Source organism: Perca flavescens, unplaced genomic scaffold (genome assembly GCF_004354835.1).
Source record: "Perca flavescens isolate YP-PL-M2 unplaced genomic scaffold, PFLA_1.0 EPR50_1.1_unplaced_scaf_10, whole genome shotgun sequence".
Taxonomy (NCBI): domain Eukaryota; kingdom Metazoa; phylum Chordata; class Actinopteri; order Perciformes; family Percidae; genus Perca; species Perca flavescens.
In genome coordinates this window covers 107,140-117,656 of record NW_021166515.1, presented here as the reverse complement: position 1 = coordinate 117,656, position 10,517 = coordinate 107,140, and the positions used below count along the sequence as shown (strand labels likewise).

The window sequence follows — 10,517 nt, the reverse complement described above, 5'->3', positions numbered from 1 at the left end:
TGTCTGTTCTGTATGTTCAAAAATATAAAACAATAAAAAGTTGCTCTAAAGAAAAAAGGAGCACAAAACGGTGAAAACAACCACTGGATGGGAAAAGGGTATTTTACAATTACAGTGAATGCACCACGAGGCTTGCGAGGCGAGCAACATGACATCATGACTGTGTTTTTCAGACAACGGCAGCTCCAGTCCGGTGTTGGAGTCCTCTCCAGTGAAATACAGACACACGTTACACCGTTTAGCTGTAAACATTTTAACCGTGTTTAATCCAGCTGCTAGCTAACGCTAGGCTAACGTTACCTGCTGCTATATGTAGCGTTGACTGGCCTCCTATGCGGCGATGTTTCAGTTCCCTCTAAGATCCGTTTTCGGAGCATCAGAAAGAAGCGCAGGCATCTAAGTGGCTCCTAAATAAGGCACTGAAATCCGCGTTGCTATTTGGTCCGGTAGATAACGGGCGTTAAGGCACCGGTGCCATATTAGCACCGGGTCTCGGACCCCATTCAAAACGGCGATTTTCGTCGAAAAGCGACTAGTTTGCAGGTATGTAGCTGCTACTCTTTGGCCGGCTCGCAAGCAAGTGCAGACAAGTGTGTGCAGCGTGCATATTGTTTTGTTTCCGGTCTAGCTAGATCTGGTGTGGTTTTGTAGTTTTTCTAACGTTACTAGTTGTTGAAACAGCATGTGAAAAAAACTACAGAGTTTGCCAGGATAAAAAAGAACGTTAATCTCGCGATAAAAAAAATGTATGCCGTTAAAATGGGTTTGCGCGTTTAACTGACAGCACTATTGTTAACATTTATTTCGTCTTGATTTTGGCTGCTTAAACCTGATCAGGCATACGTAGGTTTTAAGGCGGTATAAGATTTAATGTGGTTGAGCTACAGTTTATGATCATTTTGATTGTACTTTTAGTTTGTAATACTGTTTGTAATTTATGAACTACTTCAGGTTGTGTATTTGTGTTTGTATGCGTTCTTTCTTCGGTTCGGTTGTTTGCAGATGATGAACTCTTAAATGTTTACGATCACATAAAAAGTTTCTCCACTTTTTTGTGTTTTCAATTAAATTATTTGACATTTAGTTTGTCCTGATTTTTGTTCCTTAAATGCCCCCAAACTAATTCTGCCAAGAGACTTTTATTCAATGCTTTTTAAGGCTTTGGAAGACAGGATATCCAGCCTGTTGACTTTGACTTTTCTTCAATGCTTTTACCTATCTAACAGAGGATATCCTGCCTGTAAGACTCAGAGTGGCAGCTTTGAAGTCGAGACAAAAGAATACCGTAAATACTTAGAATAAATGTGTTGATGCTTCTGCAGACTTTAGGGTGAAAGGTGTTGCAGGTTGTTGTTTGTTAAAGAAAATAATCTAAGTTTTGTGGTCTGATTTGTTCCTGCTCAGTGTGTCTAATGCCAGCTCAAACTCTTGTGGTGTTGGGGGTGTTAAAGGGCTCTCATCTTCAGCAGAATAACTATTTATATCGCCCTGTGAAATAGGAAGTAATGAAACTATTCTCAAGACAAAGAAGAAGCCATTTTAGATCAGAGCGGTGCTGCGTTTCAGTCGGTTCTCTTCTGGTTTCTGGTGTCTGATCATGGATCTGCGCTGGATGATCCTCCCGGTGTTTCTGGTGTTTGTTGAGGCCGAGAACTTGACCGTAGTCAAGGCAACGCTGGGCCAAAACACCGTCTTTACCTGCTCGGGGGACATTAAAGACACATACTGGTACATAGAGATACGCGGCCAGGTCAAAGGACCAATCGCCCAGACCTTCTCAATGGATCCCGGTGATACCTGGTATGACATTCATACAACTTTGAAAACCAAATATGTTGCCAAGGGAAACGTATTTGAGATTACAAACATCACAGCAGAGGATTGCCGGCTTTACTTCTGTGCCAGAAAGGAAGGAGGCAACATCACTTTTAAAGACACTTTTCTCCTCGTTTCAGGTAAGCACCAACTAATTATTTTTTATCTTTTTAACCCTTGTGTTGTCTTCCTGCCGGCCGTGTCCTCTCACGTCAAAAATAGAAAATTAACAACTTTTTATAACACTTTTTTTTTTCAATGTATTTGTCTCTTTTTTTCAACATTTGACACACCAAACTCTTGCATGCTCAAGCACCGGTTGCAAGTCTGGTTTTGGTTTTCATTTTTGCCACAAGAGGAAATTAACTCCCCATCATCACATACCCTTCACCATACCCCCCACATCATCACATACCCTTCACCATACCTAGAGATTAACATGGTTTTATGTCAGTTAGCCTAATAGCTGGTTTGATTTGCATTGAGAGATGATTTTATGGAAAGTACCCCATGCCAATCTCTAGGTATGGTGAAGGGTATGTGATGATGTGGGGGGGTATGGTGAAGGGTATGTGATGATGTGGGGGGGTATGGTGAAGGGTATGTGATGATGGGGGGGCTATTTTAATTCCAAAGGCCAAGGGAACTTTATCAGGATGCATAGTATCCTGGATCCACGTAATAACTGGCCTTTAAAAATAAACATCTGCCTGCCTCTATGTGAATTTAACATAGGGGGGGACTGACTTTAGTTTCCAGTGGTTTAGACATTAATGTCTGTGTGTTGCGTTATTTTGAGGGGACAGCACATTTACACTGTTATACAAGCTGGACACTTAATACTTTACATTGTAGTAAAGTAAAAGTTCTTCAGTGTTATCCTATTAAAAGATATAATGAAATATTTACTAAAATGTGAAGGCTGTACTCACTTTTGTGAGCTACTGTAACTTGTTATGAAGTAGCCGTGAATCTCAGACTATTCGAAGAAAGTTGCAGAACGGACGGAGGCCTCTCCATGTTAGTATTTGAGACCACAGCAGCTTTGCCTCAGTTTCTTACGCTCACGTTTGTCTCTTTTCTTTCTCCAGATGACCCTATAACTCCGTCCACCAACAACAGCTCTGAAGGAAATGACCTGCAGCAGCAGAACAGCTGCATACTGTGCCAGAGTGAAGTCATTTACAGCTCGTTGGCCCTGAATATCCTCTTCATCTTAGTGATAATAGGTGAGTCTGTTTTTACCAGCGGAGGTTGTGGTTCACTGCTCTAAGAATACCGACAGTTTCTGCATGTGTACGTCAGCTCAGAGGTGTCCTTTTGTCCTGGTATGAACTGATTATGTTTCTGTTGTTTCTTGCAAACCAAAGTCATAGTTTTGGGCTTTCAGAGTTTTGTTGTATCTTCAGAAATTCAGACAACGGAAAACGTTCAACCAATACAATCTGTGGATGTTAAACATTAACGGAGGATCTGACTCACCTGATGCTCTGTTGGCAGGTTTGGTTTTAACTCTTCTGTGTTTGAAGTGTAACCATCAGGGGACTGATCCGTCATCTTTCACCTATGAGAACCTGCAGGTAAACAAACAACTGCTATCTATACTGTTTCAACACAGTCTCACTCCCACTGCGTCAAAAAACAGACGCTTAGTAAAGGCCCTTTGGTGGTATTTGATAATGAAATTATTCTACCACGTTCATAATACTCTCTACCGTTGTTGCTCTTTATGTTATCTTACAGCGCCACGGCCGAGCTGTTGCTCTGCCCGGGGCGTCCCAAACAGACGCTAAAGGGTCATTTTTGTGCATCGGTATCTGACTCTGAGAGCCACCGACCAAGCGTCAGTATGTGACGGGTTGGGAGTGAGTGTAGGTTGACTCGTGCCATGTATACTTTACTTACTGTGTCTGCTGTGTTTTCAGTACGACGAGATCCAGCTCAGAAACTTTCCACCGGCTGTCGCTTCTTCATAGGCTGTTTACTGCTGGCCTCGGCTGGCTCCAAACCCCAGGAAGAAAGAAAAAGACAAAAACAAACAGACTTCTGGTTGATCCAGAAGAAAACCTGGAAACCTGACGAGTTGCTGGGGTTGTCCCCAGGCTAGCTGACAGTCTTGCCTGGGCCTGGGACTTTTGTGTTTTTTCTAAATATGAATGTGGATAATGTGAGCAATAGTGAGATGCTTGCTAGAGTTGCGTTTCGAGTGAGAAATATGCCTAAAACGTTTCATTTTCTCTGATTTACTGCTTTGTTTTAATGCCGCCAGGCGCTCTTTCTCTCTTCAGTCACTCACCACTGTGTCTTACCTTGCTCTACTTTGACTTTACTATTTCCAGCTTTACCGTCACCACCTTTTTTTTAAATATTTGTTTAGAAAATCTCTAAGGCCTCTATTTTATTCTTCTCTTCATCTCTTTTCTTTCCTTTTCTGAGCACCGGACTTGTGTTGACCGGACAGTTTAAGCGTACTGAACTTCAAAACAAATGACAACATCAAATTTTGATCAGTGGCCAAACCATTTTTGTGTTGGGGTGGGGGGGTTCTTGACCACTATTTCAAGGACAATTAGGAAGAAAACAAATAAAAAGCTTTTATGTAACTCAAATATTACATATTTTTTTCCACAAATAGGCCTATTTTAAATATATATTTTTTTAATTATTCCATAATTTAATGAGGGCCCAGTTCCTTCTCCACTTTTGGTTTTCAGATAAATTATCTTTTTTTAACATTTATTTTGTTTTGATTTTGGCTCCTTAAACCTGATCAGGCATACGTAGGTTTTAAGTCGGTGTATGATTTAATGTGGATGAGCCACAGTTTATGATAATTTTGATTTTGATTTGTAATTTATGAACTACTTCAGGTTGTGTATTTGTGTTTGTATGCGTTTCTTTCTTCGGTTTGGTTGTTTGCAGATGATGAACTCTTAAATGTTTACGATCACATAAATAGTTTCTCCTTTTTTTATTTTCAGATAAATTATTTAAAATTTAGTTTGTCCTGATGTTTGTTCCTTTAATGCCCCCAAACTAATTCTGCCAAGAGCCTTTTGTTGAGTGCTTTTTCCTGTCTAACTAGAGGATATCATGTCTGTAAGATGCAGTCTGGCAGCTTTGAGTTTGACACAAAAGAATACCGTAAATACTGTTGATGCTTCTACAGACTTTAGGTTGAAAGATGTTGCAGAAGATTAAACAAAAAAAAGCTGATTGTTGTGGTCTGATTTATGTCTGAGCAGTTTGTCTGATGTCAGCTCAGACTCTTGTGGTGTTGAAGGTGTTCAAGAGTTCACGTCTTCCGCAGATTAATTATTTATATCGCTCTGTGAAATAGGAAGTAATCACACAAAGAAGAAGCCATTTTAGATCAAAGCGGCGCTGCGTTTCACTCGGTTCTCTTCTGGTTTCTGGTGTCTGATCATGGATCTGCGCTGGATGATCCTCCCAGTGTTTCTGGTGTTTCTGGTGTTTGTTGAGGCCGAGAACGTGACCATAATTAAGGCAACACTGGGTCAAAATGCCATCTTTACCTGTTCGGGGGATACTACAGACACATACTGGTACATAGAGAACCGCAGCCAGGTCAAAGGATTGATCGCCCGGACCTACTCAATGGATCCCGATGATACAGATTATCACATTCATACAACTGTGAAAAACAAATATGTTGCCATGGGAAACATATTTGAGATTACAAACATCACAGCAGAGGATTGCCGGCTTTACTTCTGTGCCAGAAAGGAAGGAAGCAAAGTAATTTTTACAGACACTTTTCTCCTCGTTTCAGGTAAGCACCAACTAATGTTTCTAGATCTTTTTTTAGCCCTTGTGTTGTCTTCCTGCCTGCCGTGTCCTCTCGACATCAAAAATAGAAAATAGACTTTGACACTTTTTTGTCCCTTTTTTTGACATGTTTTTCTGACTTTTTTTTGTCAGTTTTCTCGGAATTCTTTTTTTCAATGTTTTGAATCGATTAATCTTTGCAGCTTTATTTCGTACACGACGCACAGACCCAAGCGTGGTGTCAAAATAACTCGCTCTAAACTAGCCGTGAACTTCAGAAAGTTGCAGAAATTGTTGGATGCATTTTGACAGTTTAATTATTTATTATCTTATTTTGAAGCAGACGGAGGCCTCTCCATGTTAGTATTTGAGACCACAGCAGCTTTGCCTCAGTTTCTTACGCTCACGTTTGTCTCTTTTCTTTCTCCAGATGACCCTATAACTCCGTCCACCAACAACAGCTCTGAAGGAAATGACCTGCAGCAGCAGAACAGCTGCATACTGTGCCAGAGTGAAGTCATTTACAGCTCGTTGGCCCTGAATATCCTCTTCATCTTAGTGATAATAGGTGAGTCTGTTTTTACCAGCGGAGGTTGTGGTCCACTGCTCTAAGGATACCGACAGTTTCTGCATGTGTACGTCAGCTCAGAGGTGTCCTTTTGTCCTGGTACAAAGTCCTTTTGTTTCTGTTGTTTCTTGCAAACTAAAGTCATAGTTTTGTGCTTTCAGAGTTTTGTTGTTTCTTCAGAAATTCAGACATCAGAAAGAAAACGTTCAACCAATACAATCTGTGGATGTTAAACATTAACGGAGGATCTGACTCACCTGATGCTCTGTTGGCAGGTTTGGTTTTAACTCTTCTGTGTTTGAAGAGGAAGAAGTTTAACCATCAGGGGACTGATCCGTCATCTTTCACCTATGAGAACCTGCAGGTAAACAAACTACTGCTATCTATACTGTAATATTACTAATACTGCTGTTTCAACACAGTCTCACTCCCACTGCGTCAAAAAACAGACACTTAGTAAGGGCCCTTTGGTGGTATTTGATAATGAAATTATTCTACCACGTTCATAATACTCTCTACCGTTGTCTGTCTTTATGTTATCTTACAGCGCCACGGCCGAGCTGTTGCTCGACGCTAAAGGGTCATTTTTGTGCATCGGTATCTGACTCTGAGAGCCACTGACCCAGCGTCAGTATGTGACGGGTTGGGAGTGAGTGTAGGTTGACTCGTGCCCTGTATACTTTACTTACTGTGTCTGCTGTGTGTTTCAGTACGACGAGATCCAGCTCAGAAACTTTCCACCGGCTGTCGCTTCTTCATAGGCTGTTTAGTGCTGGCCTCGGCTGGCTCCAAACCCCTGAAAGAAAGAAAAAGACAAAAACAAACAGACTTCTGGTTGATCCAGAAGAAAACCTGGAAACCTGACGAGTTGTTTGGGTTGTCCCGATCTTGGAAAGACCGACTTAAACATGGTTTTAAATTTGTTAATAGTTTCTTTCTTCGGTCCAGTTGTTTGCAGATGATGAACTCCTTAATATAACAACAACCACTTTTGGTGTTCAGATAAATTATATTTCTTAACATTTATTTAATCTTGATTTTGGCTCCTTAAACCTGATCAGGTATACATAGATTTTAAGGCGGTATAAGATGTAATGTGGCTGAGCTACAGTTTATGATCATTTTGATTGAACTGTTTGTAGTTCATGAAAAAACTTCAGGTTGTGTATTTGTGTTTGTATGCATTTCTTTCTTCGGTTCGGTTGTTTGCAGATGATGAACTCTTAAATGTTTACGATCACATAAAAAGTTTCTCCACTTTTTGTGTTTTCAGATAAATTATTTAACATTTATTTTTGTCCTGATGTTTGTTCCTTAAATGCCCCTAAACTAATTCTGCCAAGAGACTTTTGTTCAATGCTTTTACCTATCTAACAGACAGGATATCCTGCCTGTAAGACGCAGACTGACAGCTTTGAGGTCGAGACAGAAGAATACTGTAAATACTGTTGATGCTTCTGCAGACTTTAGGTTGAAACATGTTGCAGAAGATCAAACAAAAGAACCAGATTGTTGTGGTCTGATTTGTGCTGGCTCAGTGTGTCTGACACCAGCTCACCCTTACGAAACAAACGTATATTCCAATATACTAGCATTTATATATGAGAAATCTCCTCATATATTTGAAAATATATAGCAATATATGGATGGACAACGTATTGCTATATATTGATTAATATATTTTAAAATACATTAATATGCAAACAAAACTGTACTACATTACTGCATGTATGTTTATTGAAAAAAAGTATTTTTTTTACGAGTTAAGCAATTAAGCTCATGCATAGTTTTACAGAGCTTGATCAACAATAGTCCAAATCACATTTTTGGCATAATGGGGCAGATCAACTAACATACATTTCCTTTTGAAATCCATCACATCAAAAACCTGTTTCCTGCCCTGTAACACTCTTTTCAAGCAGATTACATTTTCTAAATTTAGCATACTGTCTTCCAACAGCAAAACCTTTTCTTTCGTCAAGTCTATCTACCACAATTTAATAATACATTGTGATGATGCAATGAGCCCTGTGAAAAGCTGTTATAGATACACTTCCAGGTTAAGACAGCACTGGTGCAATAGTTTGTATATCCTGTAGGCTAATATGCAATTTTTATGTATTATTGCTGTAGGCTAATATGTAATTATTATGTATCTTTGTATCTCTTTTTTTATACTTTTTATACTATGTATACTGTATTATGTGTTATATGGACCTGGGTCTGCAATAAAGCTTTATTATTATTAATACACAGTAATTTTGTGTCCATTATCCAACAAAACAGTGAAGCTGTTCCTTTTCATTACTCTAGTGAACTGAGTAATACTGTTCTCCTTTGACAAATGTTCTACTGAATATTTTCACAACTGTATCCATGGTGACTGAAAGTTTCTCTCTCATAGCCAGTATCTCTTCGTTAGTAAGTTTTCGTACATAGTGTATACCAAGGGTCACAACTTGATCTGCCACTCTTTCAAACTTTTTTTTCAGCTTTTTTTCACCAGTCAAGTTGTTATACAGCTGTATACATAGGCACAGCATTTCTCAGTGCATTGTTTTTCAAAAGAGGCAACACTTGTCTAAATGTGAATTGTTTCATTATTTGTAAGGGAACACACTGGGTGCCATGAAACATCTTCAGTATCTCCTTTTTGTCTTTTTTTTGACAATTTCTTTCAATGTTTTTGTCCCTTTTTTTTGCATGCTCAAGCACCGGTTGCAAGTCTGGTTTTGGTTTTTATTTTTGCTACACTTGTGTTGTTTTCAGATACGTTTTATTTAACATTTAGTTTGTCCTGATTTTTGTTCCTTAAATGCCCCCAAAATAATTCTGCCAAGAGACTTTTGTTCAATGCTTTTTAAGGTTTTGGAAGACAGGATATCCTACCTGTAAGATGCAGACTGGCAGCTTTGAGTTTGACACAAAAGTATCCTGTAAATACTGTTGATGCTTCTACAGACTTTAGTTTGAAAGTTGTTGCAGAAGTTTTAAAAAAAAAAAAAACTCTCTTTCTGCTTCTGGGGGAATTTCTGATTCTCAGAATCAGCAAATCTGCCCATATTTTGCTTTAAATGTCAGGTAATTGCAGTTTAAACTAGAAAATTCCGCAAGAAATGTTGACAGTGTGCCTACTACTTGGTGCAGATCCGCATAGCACTGGCTAACAACAAAAACCTGCTGTTTTTACTTCACAGGCCATCGTCACCACAGGTATATAGTTAATATCATTAGTTAATTATCGTTGTGTGTGTCAGAACAAGTTGCTATGGTGATTTCCACATTTTTTTATTTTATTGGCAGTTGGTATGATCAAAGACAAAAGTTTAAGTCCGATGGATTCCGTAGTTACATGTCTGCGACCGGCACAACATTTCCTACATTTTGACCAACAGTGATGTATGAAGAGTAAATACTGTTGGGGAGAGAGCAATTTGTTTGGAAAGATTTCAGAGAATCGTACTGCAGCTCCCCCCTCTGTCCTCCCATCTAACGCTTAACATTCAGGCCCCATACACACACATCAGAAAATCTGAAGCGGTATGAAAACTGGACGATACATAAACTGTGATTTTGTAGAAACTGTGCTTGATATCAGAATGCCCATTCAGCCCAATAAACGCCAACGTCTTGTCTTCGGTTTAAACCTTTAATTATTTTTCTACATTAAAGTATGGCGATACAGCATGGCCCCAAAGAGGGGTTGTTTTGAGCAATGTTAAGAGATTTCCCATTCAAGTCTATGGGACATTTTGCGGCCGTTTTTTTCAGATTTCGTGAAAACTGCGCGGCAAATCTTTTTGAAAACACATAGCACACCATTCCCGATCATAACACACGTTTTGATGTATTTTGTGTGCACGTGTTGGCAACGCTCCGTGACTAGTAGTGGGAAAAAAAACAGGCGGAATAATAATAATAAGTATGGCCAATAATAGTCATTGTGCCGATTGCACATCAGCACACTGAAAAACTGTGATTTTGTAGAAACTGTGCTTGATATCAGAATGCCCATTCAGCCCAATGAAGGCCAAAGTCTTGTCTTCGGTTTAAACCTTTAATTATTATTCTACATTAAAGTATGGCGATACAGCATGGCCCCAAAGAGGGGTTGTTTTGAGCAATGTTAAGAGATTTCCCGAAGATTTCCCATTCAAGTCTATGGGACATTTTGCGGCAGGTTTCTTGCAGATTTCGTGAAAACCGCGCGGCAAAGCTTTTTGAAAACACATAGCACACCATTCCCGATCATTACGCACATTTTGATGTATTTTGTGTGCACGTGTTGGCAACGCCCCGTGACTAGTAGTGGGACAAAAAACAGGCGGAATAATACGTATGGGCA

General features: G+C 39.5%; 1 long non-coding RNA gene across 1 annotated transcript; it reads left to right on the top strand.

The window, feature by feature from the left end:
- Positions 1 to 2,917: 2,917 nt before the first annotated feature.
- LOC114551478 (uncharacterized) lies at positions 2,918 to 4,191 on the top strand. Its single transcript, XR_003691900.1, has 3 exons — positions 2,918 to 3,044; positions 3,316 to 3,395; positions 3,741 to 4,191. It is a non-coding gene; the product is annotated as an uncharacterized LOC114551478 (long non-coding RNA).
- The last annotated feature ends 6,326 nt before the right edge of the window (positions 4,192 to 10,517 follow it).